The following is a 13676-nucleotide window of genomic DNA, read 5'->3' as shown; positions in this document are numbered from 1 at the left end:
TCAGAATTTCCTCACCGCCTCATGAAAAAGAGCAGACTGCTGCAGGCTCCAATATTAATGCAATAAGGTAAGGATGGAAAGACAGAGTGTGTTTAGAGTGCGCTTCTTTTTCTGGTTTCATGTTTCATTGACCTTATTTGTATAAAAAAAGGAGCACAGAGCCGATCCTTTATTAAAGGACAACAGGTCGAGGCAGCCAATAACAGATGTGAGAAAGGCAGGAGATCAGGGAGTGGCCGGAAAAACGGTCAAGACAATCCTGTGAGAAATTATCTTCTTTATTACACATTTTTTTCCCTCCACCTATCATTTATGAAAGCTTTTTATCCTGTTAAATGACTCTTTAATGGTGAAAAATAATCAACTAGGTGGGTTTTGTGAATAATTATCCGATTAACTGGCCTTCCTGCTGTGTGATTCATGAGATGTGGAAAATATGAATGGAATTGTGGAATCCAGTCATAAGCTACGTTTCCATCCACCTATTTTTATGTGCATTTTGGAGATGCGCATTAAAAACGGTTGATGGAAATGCCAAGATGCGCATAAATTTTGAAAATGTGCTTGGAAAACATGTGCACATAACTGAGTAGGATAAACCTTTTTTTTTAATAAGAAAAGATGCTCATAAACTATGATGGAAACACTTTTACCGAATAAATTCCAGTATGCGCATTAAAAAATGTGATGTGATTTTGTCATAAGAGATCATGTGATGATAAAAATATGTGTGAATGGGCAAACCAGCAGGCTGAGCGCACTGTAAAACATCTGAAATGTTGTTTTGGTCATTCTAAAATGCCTTAACCGTTTCAGTGTTAGTGTTTTTATATTATTAATGACCTCTAGAATCAAGTGCGGCTGTGCTCCGCATCTCACATCTTCAAAAGCCACCACACGTTCATTGCATGTCAGGATTGCCTTCTGGGGGACAAGTCATTTATTAAATCAAGAAAAGATTCATGCAGCTTCTCCTATCGCAGCAAATTTGGTTAATTAGGAAGTGACTACTCTGTTCACTTTGACTCGTTGGATGGAAACGCTGCTTTATTCGCACATATTTTATGGCATAATCCAGTTTTGTGCATAAAGTTAATTCACATTTTTGAATGGAAATAAAACTATAGAAACACTTAATGTCACAAAATTTGGCTAAGATTATATATGAAAAATTAAAGTTATATGGTGAAAACACACAAAGTGTGTCTTCATAACAGACCATCAAAATAAAAGTTTGGTCTAACCTAAAACAAATTACTTCTGTTACGTCTTACGTCTTCCAGAATTCTTGTATGGATAAAAATGTCAACGCCTTTAACAACTGTTTGCTATTAGAAATGTTTTGCTTTTCAAACTCAAGTCTGATTAATTTAATAGTCGTTTTCTTGAGAAAGTCATTAACTTCTTTCAAAAAGAAAAAAATATTTAAGCAATTCCACACAAATATCAACCACACAAGTATTTCTACATTTTTAGTGTAAGCAAGTATTTTACAGTACTTTAAAAATATTCAAAAATATCTCGGTCAATGTTTTCAAACTATTATATTTGATTTACCAAAGTCACACAAGTGCCAATTTCACATCTGTCACATTCATAATGGAGAGGTATCACATACATAATGACGTTTTCTCTCATAAATGAATCAAATCAAATCAATCAGGTAACACTTTATTTTGATAGTCCATTTGAGTAGTAGTAGACTGTCTGCTTAATATCTGTTGATACTGCTCCTAAACAGACATTTAACTGACTATAAGATATTTTGGAAGTACATGTCAACTTACTCTGACCACAACCTAACAGTCTACTTATAATCTGATGGGAATTAGTTGGCATGTAGATGCAATGTAACTTAAATTCAACAAACGGACCATCGAAACAAAGTCTGACCATCAATCATTTGTGTTCTATAGACAGCCAACTCCTATCCTTTTTTAATGAGCATCTTTTCTTTTGGGATGTGCAGTTTAATTCACAGAATTTCAACAAAGTATGTTGTATAATGTAAACTCGCTGACTTTTTTTGGCCGCATGTTTATTTTCCTCATTTCAAATCTACAAAAATGTTTACAGCTTGATATTTTCCTGATCCCTTAACGCTGTGGTTAGCAGATTTGGAAAATATGAACAGATGTTTCAATATAATGTTAACATACACTTTCTAAGTGAATTTATGTGTTGAGATTTTACTGCAAATGTCACATCCATAACGCTGGAACTGCTCATATAGTGTATCAGCATTACACCAAACGACTCGACATTATCTAAGTATTACAGCGATATTAATTTGTTAGTCATTTAAAAAATAACTAAGCATTAAATTATGAAATCTAATTTAATCATAGGGTAAAAATAGCATATACGTTTCAATTTCAGACATAGAGTACATTGAATATCGACTAATGTTTGTATAAGCAAATCTGTAATGGTGCTACATCCAATTTAGTTCCAATATAATGAGCGTCACTACTTTTTATTCTTGACATGTCATCTTAAAAACACAGTGCTAAATCCACAAGATACAAACACCTTGATGCGCATGCAAAACAACTTAAACATTCAACTATACAGCACAAAACCATTACAGTCTTTACACGTTTCTCACAGCAGGTGAATTAAGTTCAACTGAAATGCATTCCTGAAGATGTTGAATGTGTAAAAGTGATTTTTCAGATGGACACAGAAGTGACGTTTTAAAAGGCGCCTCTTTAAACTTCTCTGCAAGAGTTTATAGCACTGACAGTCTAAAGCACAGCATGCTGTCAGCACGCCAAAACCCTTCTGCAAAGTCGCATCTCCGTATTTATCCCTTTTAAAGCTCAACATATTAAAGAATTTAGAAACAAAATGTGGATAAACCAGACCATCTCGACTCCTCACTGCCAAACACAGCCCTAGATCTCCATATTTGCCACTTACTTTTTGACTTTCCCCCTCTATCTCTCGCTCTCTCTCAGCCCTCCTCCTCCTCTTGTGTTTCCGCTGATCCTCTTGAGAACTGCTGCAGACACGCTACAAGAAAGAAAGAGAGAATAAAGGCCATTATTACAATGGAAGGGATGGAGAAGCACAGACACACACACACAAAAACCCCAATAAGCACATTTCTAATTCAGTGCCACACACTCAGACAAGGCCAAAGTCAATTATGGCTCGGTTTAGCCCATTCTGCAACCCAATTCAATTATTTAAAAGCTACGTTTGTGATGAAACCTATGAGAGAATTAAAAAGCCATAATTTGGACTGCAATTGACTGGGATTTTGGTTTAAACGAGAGCTGCTCGATTATGAATAAACTGTGAAGGTTTGGTTTTTTAACAAAGACTGTGATTCTCCCACTATAATTTTAGAACTGACAACAAAACAAAATAACCTGCAATTTACTAGAGATTCAGAGCAGATGTTAACCGCTGTAGTCTTTTAAAAAAAATTATTATTTAAGAAATGTATTTAAATTATTGATTTTAAACTATTCAAATTCAGTGATTAAAATTTCACTTTATTACTTTTAATTACTGAAAATTAACAGGTTTCTGGAATTCAAACTCAAAGAACTCCTTTGTTTCATGCCTGGATGAATCAGAATTTCTGAACAAATCTCATGAATAATTCAATGACTCATAAAACAGTCCTTTCAGTGTTGATGATGCAGCATTTTTTTACTCATTTCTTTAACAAAATGTCACAAAAGTTTCACAAACACTTCACTTGTTTCATTATTGAATGAATCAACTTTTGAATGAATCTACTGAATGAATGATTCAATGATTGACTCAACGACTTCAGTCGTTTCAGTGTTGGACGACCCAGCATTTTGTAACTAATTTCCTCAATAAATCTTTCACAAGCACTTCACTTGTTTCATTACTGAATGAATCAACTTTTGAATGAATCTACTGAATGACTGATTCAATGATTGACTCAAAGACTTCAGTCGTTTCAGTGTTGGACGACCCAGCATTTTGTAACTAATTTCATCAATAAATCTTTCACAAGCACTTCACTTGTTTCATTACTAAATGAATCAGCGTTTGTGAATGAATCCATTGAAATAATGACTGACTTAAACACTTTAGTCATTTCAGTGTTGGATGAACCAGCATTTCATAATAAAAATTCTTTAACATTTCAAATGTTTCACAAAAACTTTAATTGTTTGATGAATGAATCAGTTTTTGAATGAATCTATTGAATGAATAAAATGAAGTCAAAGACTTCACTTGTTTCAGTGCTTGATGAACCAGCATTTTATTTAAAATTTCTTCAATAAATGTCGCAAAAGTTTCACAAACGCTTCACATTACTGAATGAATCAGAGTTTGTGAACGAATCCATTGGATTAATGACAGACTTAAAGAATTCAGTTGTTTGAGTATTGGATGAACCAGCTTTTTTTTTTAAATAATATCTTCAAGAAAACGTTTACATCTTTTTTACAAACACTTCACTTGTTTCATTACTGGATGAAGCATCTTTGTAAACAAATCTCTCGAAGGAATGATTAAATGCCACCAAGTGACTTAGCATAATTGATGCAAGGTGATTTACTCAATATTGATTGCTACTCTAAACACCAGGATTTATATTCAACAGTTGCAAAGAACTGTCATATCAGTTCTTCTGTGATTATTTGTCACAGAATTGATAATACTGTGCTGTGGGAAAAAATCTACAAGTGGTTTCAAAACTACACAAAAGATAGACAAATACTTTAGCATCAGAGATTTTATTATGGATTACAGTTTTATAACAGTTAATCATACTTTAAACCACTGAATATTGAAAATAAAGTGAATGCAATCAAGCACTGGGTGTGTCGTCAATGAGTGAGTAATACTAGAGGAATGATTTAGCATATCCGTGAGTGTGAATGTGTGTACATGCGAGCTGAATCACATGCACAAGGAACTTTGATTGGGCATGGCCTATTTTCCCAAAAGTGGGTGTCGCAAACAGCAAAGAACAACAGAAAAGCCTTCAGACCCCGGCTAGACCAAGGCTACAGCAAAGTGAGCCTAATAAAGCATACAGTGTAACCAATACAATACCTAACTCCAGATGTCAAAACACTACAAACAAGTCGATACTGAAAGAAAAAAAAAGAAAGAAAGAATCTGACTCAATTTGCTATCAGACTCTTTGTGGTCAGGCCATCTGAGAGGAAAATATTGGTGTGCGACTGTTACAAAAATGACAGTAATCTCCAGCAAGAGTGGAATGGCCGGCTTTAACCCGGAGAGATTGCGGTTTACAGATGAGGGTAAACGACAGACATGTTTCATTAGTGTTATCGTCACAGATGAAGAGTCCCTGAAGAGTCTTAAGAGTCCACACTTACACACTCCAGCTCAGTCTCTGCATGCATCAGCGGAAGAGCATTTATGCGTGTCTGCAGACTCACACACCTGTCTGTCTTGCGAACACTGTGGTAATAAGATGAGCTCACAGACGGCAACTCCTATGAATCTGCTACAATGATCTCAATCCAGTACCAGTGTACCGAGAACTGTCTAGAATACTTGGCATGTTCACTAATTTTCTTCTTTAATAGTATGCTGCAATGCTAACACATAACCTCAACCTCATGTAAGAGACTTTTTTTTTTTAACTCTTTCACCACAAGCCACCATCCATTTTTGATGATTTTCACCTAAATTTGATGACCAACGGAATATTTTCTGCTACGAATATGAGCATTTTGTACAACATAATATAGAACCAAGCCTCCACTTTTAAACAAACTAAATAATTTCATTCCATCTACGTGTTTGATCACCACTTGAATGGGCTTCCCTTACTGTAATACACCTAAAATATGGATTGCTGTAAAACTCATCAGTGGTGGAGAAGTGTTGTCTCTTAAATTAAGATATTTAATGGCACTTGGACTGCAGCTCTGCACAAAACGTTTGGCCAGTGGAGATATGGTCGTGCCCATCTGAGCCTGGTTCTCTCAAGGTTTTTTCTTCACCTTCACAGATTGGTAAAGTTTTTTCCTTTGCGTTACTTTTTTTTTTTTAAGTAGCTCAAATAATGTTACTTATTTTTAAAAAGTAATGCGTAACTTGTTATTTAAAAAAGTAATATTATGTAACGTGCATTACTTATAATGCTTTAACCCAACACTGTATATGTGTAACAATTACATTTTTACACTGTAAAACTGCATTACTAACACATTTATTAGGATCAAATACATACGATAAAATCTATAACAATATACAAACAAGTAATGTATAAAATATATTTATACACTGTAAAACCCAAAAAGTTAAGGTAACTCAAACCGTTTGAAGAAACCGATTGCAAAAAACCATTTAAGTTCAAAAACTAATCCTAATGAGTACTGTGAACTTAATCCATTTGAGTAAACGAAGCAATTTAAGCACAGTAAAACCCAATAAATGAAGAGAACTCAAACCAACTGAGTACTGTAAAACTCAAATGGTTTGTAGCAATCGGTTTCCTCAACTTACTGACTTTCAAACTTGAGTTAAAAAAAAAAACGAATCTATACGAGTACTGTGAACTCGTATGTGTGAAGTAATGAGGTATTTAACTCACTACCTTCAACAAAAGAGTTCAAAACTTTTCAAACAAGTAGAATTAACTTTCAGTAAATTGAGTTAACTACACTCATTTCATTTGATAAAGTTGGGTTTTACAGTGTAATATTACTTATTTTATACTTCATCTACATCATCTTCTCCCAACATCATCTCATCAGAATGTGCGTGTCCATTCATTCTGATGTATTTCACATATGGCACGCTTGCTCTGGGCTGTTTGATGATTTCAGAGGCTCGGTGTCAGGGGTCAGAGGGATTTGGGTGTGGGCAGAGAGGTGGGCTTCACGCTCCATTTCACCGTCATGATCCCAGTGCATGTTCTCATTCAGTGTTTCAGTGCGCCTAAGTTGCCAACCACCAGAACTTTTTGGCTGGTCTCTAGACTGAGCAATGAGAAGCAGATGTGTGCAGTCGTGTTTCTGAATTCTGATCCCTTTCTGTCGCTTTCCTTCTCAATCACACGCACATACAGTACATGCACACACAGGTTCATGGCCAAAAGGCAAGTCTTTTGTTTCTTCTCCAGCCAATCTGTATCATTTGATCTGTGCATGTAGACGAAACACACACACACACACACACACACACACACACACACACACTTTGCTTTTATCAACAAACAGCAGAAAGTCCAAAAGGGGGTTTTCCATCAACTAAGTGTTGAGGTATTTAAGATCCAGCAAGTCAGAAAAAACCTATGTGAGGAACAAAGTCTGTCTGTAATCAGACATAAATTGTCCAAAATTGGTTCAAAACTTCGAAAGCATTACGTGCCAGAACCTGAAGGTTCCTAAAAATATTTTCCAGAAGGAAACTGAGCGCTGTTTCGGTAATCTGTCCCGCAGTAAGAGCTGGTCCGCTCCCTGTGCACAACACAACGCTGTTCCAAAACCCACTGAAAAACTGGCAAAAACTTCAAAAACTGTAGTTACCACTCATTAAACACACACACCGCAACCGCGCAGCGCTGATCGACAGATGAAAGAAACGTTAGGGTCGGAAGTTAAAAATGCAGATCCTTTGCTGGCGTTCCCTCGTACCGAGCATCAATCCATCCAGAACCAGAGGGAGGAGGAAGAGCTGAATTCTGCTGAATGAGGGTGAGTATGATGTGATGATGGGAAAGATCTGCAGCCAGAATGTGTTTCGGAGACTCTGGGAAACTTTACGGCTGGAAGTAATGACACACACACACACACAATCACACAGAGTCAAAACAGTCAAACTCTGTCTGGAAGCGACCACAGAACCACAGGTTGACCTTTATGATGAAGAACACACACACAGAGACTTGGTCTGTAAGCAATTGTGGACCACCAGACGCTCTTTATAAACACACATATGCATAAAACACACAACAGAGATTTACGTTGACTCTGGAAGCACTGATGGAGCCACTAAAGTCTGTGAATAGACACACACACACACACACACAAACGTGCGCTCTCTTGCTCTCTCACACACACACTGGGTGTGAGTGAGTATAAACTGGGCAGGACAGCAGAAGCTAATGTTACAAATGACAGCATCAACACAATACTGCCAACGAGCTTGAGCTTCAGACCCTCGCATTCACTGAATTCCAGACATTTTTCAAAACAGGACTCTGACCTTTTGTGAGCGACCTCTGACCTTTCAGGGTATACGGTTACCATTTTTCCACTAGTATTTTTAGAGCTAAAGAAAGTGTGTTTGCATATATGGATGGATGTAGAAGATATGAATGATTAAACAATGGATTGATAAATGGAATAGAATGATAGGTGGATGAATGGATAGAACAACAGAAAGGAGAGCAGAGGGTATGAGTGATTAAACAATGGATGAATAGATGAATAATAGCTAAAATAGAATGACAGACAAAACAATGGAAGGACATACGAACAGATGATAGTAGAGGGGAACAGAACAATAGATGGATAGAATGATAAAATACCACGTCTAAGGATCGATGGATGAACAATATACAAAGTGACAGAAGAATAGATTTACAAATAGAATCACAGAGGGAGGGATGGATGGATGGAATGACAAAGAATAGGATGGATGGAATTAGAGAAAGAACAGGATGGATGGATGGATGGAATGACTGATGGGTGGATGGATGAAATAATGGATCGACAGATGGATGGATGGAAAGACGGATCGACAGATGGATGGATGGAAAGACGGATCGACAGATGGATGGATGAAATGACGGATGGATGAATGGGTGGAACGACGGATGGATGAATGGATGGAATTAATGATAGATGGATGGAATGGAAAGAAGGATGGATGGATGGATGGATGGATGGATGAATGGAGGGAATGACAGATCGATGGATGGAATGACGTACCGATGGATATATGGATGGAATGATGGATCGTTGGATGGATGGATGGAATGACGGATCGACAGATGGATGGATGAATGGGTGGAACGACGGATGGATGAATGGATGGAATGAGGGATGGATGGATGGAATGAGGGATGGAATGGAAAGAAGGATGGATGGGTGGATGGATGAATGGATGGAATGACAGATCGATGGATGGAATGACGTACCGATGGATATATGGCTGGAATGATGGATGGATGGATGGATGGATGGATGGATGGATGGAATGACAGATCGACAGATGGATGGATGAAATGACGGATGGATGAATGGTTGGATGGAATGGAAAGAAGGAAGGATGGATGAATGGATGGATGGAATGACAGATCGATGGATGGAATGACGTACCGATGGATATATGGATGGAATGATGGATGGATGGAATGACAGATGGACAGACAATTTGACAGATGGATGGAATGACAGAAAGAATAGGATGGATGGATGGACAAATGAAAAAAAAAAAGAGAACGATAGAAAGTAAGAAAGTTTTAAATATAGAAGATGCATAGAATGAAAGAGTTGATGGAATGATGGATGAATGATAGAAAGGACAAACAGCAAAACAGACAGAGAGAGACAAACAGATATCAGTTGGTTACAGATAAATTTTACATCTCAAAAACACATTTTCGCATATTTAAGACATCGACTGGCTCTGTCATCGGCACCTGCACCGTGTCTGTCATATAAAAGTCATATAAGAGCCTATTAACACCAATTCCTTCTTCAAAAGCGATCTCAGTCTCTCTCATAAAGCACATCTGACAGCAGAGGTTTATGAACCAAAAACCAGCCCCACATACCATTAGAGAACTCTATGTTTCCTGCCTCAACTGGCCACTCCATATCTGGGGCTTTTTGGCTCCCAGGCACTCAATCTGTAAGCCACAAACACACAAAAGCGTACAGACACACACATACAAACATTGTGATAAATGTGATACTGCCGCAAGAATTGATGAAGCTACCGCATGGTTCAGAGACTACGTTTTTTACAGGTTCGTGTGCGTGAGAATGTGATAACAGTGAGAAAACACACACACGGAGAAAAATCACAGACCTTGTTGACCTGTAAAGACATGACTGAGCTTGTAACAGCCGACGGCTTGCGGTATATCACTTTCATCAAACCTTTGGTCTTGTTTTCCAGTAAGCTTATCTAAACTTCCGTAAAACAAGTTTGTCTGGTATAAAAAAAATATATATATATTAACACTTTTTTGAAAAATAAATAAATAAATAAATAAATCGCATTCAGCAAGGCCAAGAATGCATTCAAGCTGATTAAAAATGGCAGTAGTGTGATATAATATTATTTATGATGTTACAAAAGATACATTCTAAAATAAATGTTCTAAAATAAAAGACGATATAAAAATAAATACAAAATAAATCCGAAAATAAATAAATATAAATAAGTAAATAAATAAATATAAAAATAAATACATATAAATAAATATAAAAATATCATAAATAAATATAAAATAAATAAATATAAAAATAAATATATACAAAAATAAATAAAACTAAATAAATCAATAAATACAAAAATAAATCAATCAATTATTAAATATAAATAAATAAATAAATAAATATAAAAATGAATAAATGAAAATAAATATAAAAATAAATATAAATAAATATAAAAATGAATAAATAAATAAATAAATAAATAAGGATAAATAATTAAATATCTGAAAAATAAATAAATATTCATAATAAATAAATATAAATAAATACATATACGGGCAACGCAGTGGTGCAGTAGGTAGTGCTGTCGCCTCACAGCAAGAAGGTCACTGGTTCGAGCCTCGGCTGGGTCAGTTGGCGTTTCTGTGTGGAGTTTGCATGTTCTCCCTGTGTTGGCGTGGGTTTCCTCCGTGTGCTCCGGTTTCCCCCCACAGTCCAAAGACATGCGGTACAGGTGAATTGGGAAGGCTAATTTGTCCATAGTGTATGAGTGTGTGTGTGAATAAGTGTGTGTGGGTTTCCCAGTGATGGGTTGCAGCTGGAAGGGCATCCGCTGCGTAAAACATATGCTGGATAAGTTGGCGGTTCATTCCGCTGTGGCGACCCCAGATTAATAAAGGGACTAAGCCGAAAAGAAAATGAATGAAATACTTATACAAATAAATAAATACATATAAAAATAAATAAATAAATAAATAAATAAATGGCACGCCAGCAAGATCCTTTTTCTGGAAAGTGGAAAGAAACGTTTGATGTTTACTCTGGAAATGAACATCATAAAACAACATTCTACTGACTAAGGACCCCAACACACACATCAATAATAGGCACTGTTGATCCACAGAGAGCAGTTTGAGTGTGTGTGAATATGTGAGGGCACAACTCCTATGGTAGAATATGAAAGTAAACTAGACGCATATGGGAACTGGGGCATTAAAGACTCATATCAAGACATGCCATCAGAGACTGAGGGGAAAAAAAAAAAAAATGAGAGAGCGGGCCTGACTCCAATGATGCCCGCTTTCTCACACACCCACTGCAAAGAGCTGGCAGCATCGCTTGGAAACCTGCTCCCATGGCAACAACAACCCAGAACCCGGCGACTCGACACGGTTTAACACAAGAGGACAACGAGCCCGAGACCTGTGACCGATGCCGAGAGAGTCAGCGTCTCCAACACCGACGGCAAATCCTACTTTTCAATATCGTTTGTGTGGAGATGTGGATAAGGAACGGTGCCTTATTGGAGGATGTTCAGAGACCAATTCCCAAAATAAAACGCTTGATGGTACCCATGGAAATGCTCCACAGTGGCAGAGAAAGCAATTTAATTTCATGGGAGAGACCGACAAACTGAAAATTGACAGAGAGAGGAGTTAGTAATAGTGTGTGTGTGCGTGTATACGTGTGTAAAAGGAATTATAGGGCTGCAAAAACCATTTCACCATCCATTTCTTGTGAAACGGCAGCTGACAGCATTGACTAGGTGAGGCATCTTTGGCTTTGTTTAAGCAGTGACATCAAACCATGGCTCACAGCACACGCTAACCACCATCCCTGCTTTGCTGTCATGCAATGGCAGGCCGCATACTATCTGTTAAACACATGTTCTCCTCACCATGCTTGTGAAAACGAGAGAATGAAACGTAAGGGAGAAATGTCAGCTGGCACCTTTCCCTGGCATAAGCAGGCTGTGTTAAAGAGAGGGAAAAATATGCTGTAGAGAAGAATCTGTCATTATTTTTCGCCTTCCAAATTTCTACGACTATCCTTCAATCTCTGGAATGTTCAGCGGCACTCGGATGTTCTCAGGAACACTAAACTGTCTTCATTCACATTGCTTTAAGAGACTTCGCAAAATGAGTCATAGTTATAAATACGAGTTCGAGTTTCAGTTCTGCACTTCCCTGAGGTTAACAGCCCACAGAACAGTCAAAATCTGCATGAATGTCTTCTGCGGAAAACACTAAACGAAACTCCCATTTGGAATTTAGCAAACGAGTCAGATTAAAATTAGAGAGCAACCTACCCAGAAGCCACAGGACGTCAATGTGACGTCAGATTGAACTTGTAACCCAACATCGTGGGACAGTGCATTTTGGTTGGAAATGAAAATCAGGTTGACCTCAGAACTCAATGGCAGGCCGACATTAATGTTCAACGTCCAACCTAAAATCAACCAATCATCAAAGTGTAATGATGTTACAGCTTGATGTTATGTGGATGTTACCACTATGACGTCTATCAGACGTTGTTGGATTTTGGTTGCCATACCTGACGAATAAATGTCAGTATTTCATGTTGGTTTAAGATGTCGGCTCGATGTTGGATTTTGGCCACAACCTAAAAATCAACCAAATATCCAAGTCATTTCACGACATTATTGGACATCAAAATAATGTTGTCCTTAGATGCTGGTGACCTAAATCTAACCTAATAATAACATCTTATGCAACATCAGTGTCTACTGGGTACATTCTGAAATTTCAAGGTAACTGAATAGTCCTTTACTGTATATTGATATTGGTGAAAAAAATGCAATATTTATATATTGTGATATTAATAAAGTCACAAGGTGATTTAAGTAACTATTTGTAAACAATTCATAATTTTACATTGATTGAGATGATTTTGTAGGGGAGAGCATCTGGATAAAATATATGAAACTAATTACAAGCTTAAATGAATACAATAGCCTAGGTTTTCTGTGGAGTCTATAGATACACAAACTGAATAATCAAATGTAAAATAACACTGTATGTCTTCATTGTACTGTATAAATTAATTAATATGCGTTAAAGGTATACACACTTTATAAAGTCTTATGTCCGAATGGTTTAAATGTTTAATCGTACATAGAAAAGCATATCCAAATGAAAATCTTTCACTTTGAGGTGTGACTCTGTGAGCTGTGGTTCCTGATTAATAATCCCAACTTGCAATATTGATACTGAAACTACATATTGTGCGCAGTATTTAAAAAATAAAGTTTCTGAGGTATCAGAAAATAAACACTGATCTAAAGAAAGACTTGAAATTAAGAGATCGAGGCACAACTTTATGGTGTTTAGTAGGCTGCATGATATTGGAAACATCTAACTTTGCGATGGTGTTGTCACGATACTGGAATTCGGTACCAATTGAAACTGAAGTTTTTAAACAGTCCATTACCCGCTGACATTTCAGCGTTACTGAACACGTTCTTAAAAAACGTTGATTTGCCATTGTGTTCACATGCTCAACAGAAAT

General features: G+C 36.9%; 1 protein-coding gene across 2 annotated transcripts in view; it reads right to left on the bottom strand.

Moving 5' to 3' along the window:
* Positions 1 to 13676, bottom strand: part of plxnb2a.1 (plexin b2a, tandem duplicate 1) — a 164799-nt gene that overhangs the window by 75879 nt on the left and 75244 nt on the right. For both annotated transcript variants that reach the window (XM_056455782.1, XM_056455781.1), the window contains one exon: positions 2923 to 3015. The gene's annotated coding sequence lies outside the window, so the exon portion shown is untranslated. The remainder of the gene's footprint in view (positions 1 to 2922; positions 3016 to 13676) is intronic.

The sequence above is a fragment of the Danio aesculapii genome, chromosome 4, assembly GCF_903798145.1.
Source record: "Danio aesculapii chromosome 4, fDanAes4.1, whole genome shotgun sequence".
NCBI lineage: Eukaryota > Metazoa > Chordata > Actinopteri > Cypriniformes > Danionidae > Danio > Danio aesculapii.
This window is presented reverse-complemented; position numbering and strand designations above follow the sequence as displayed.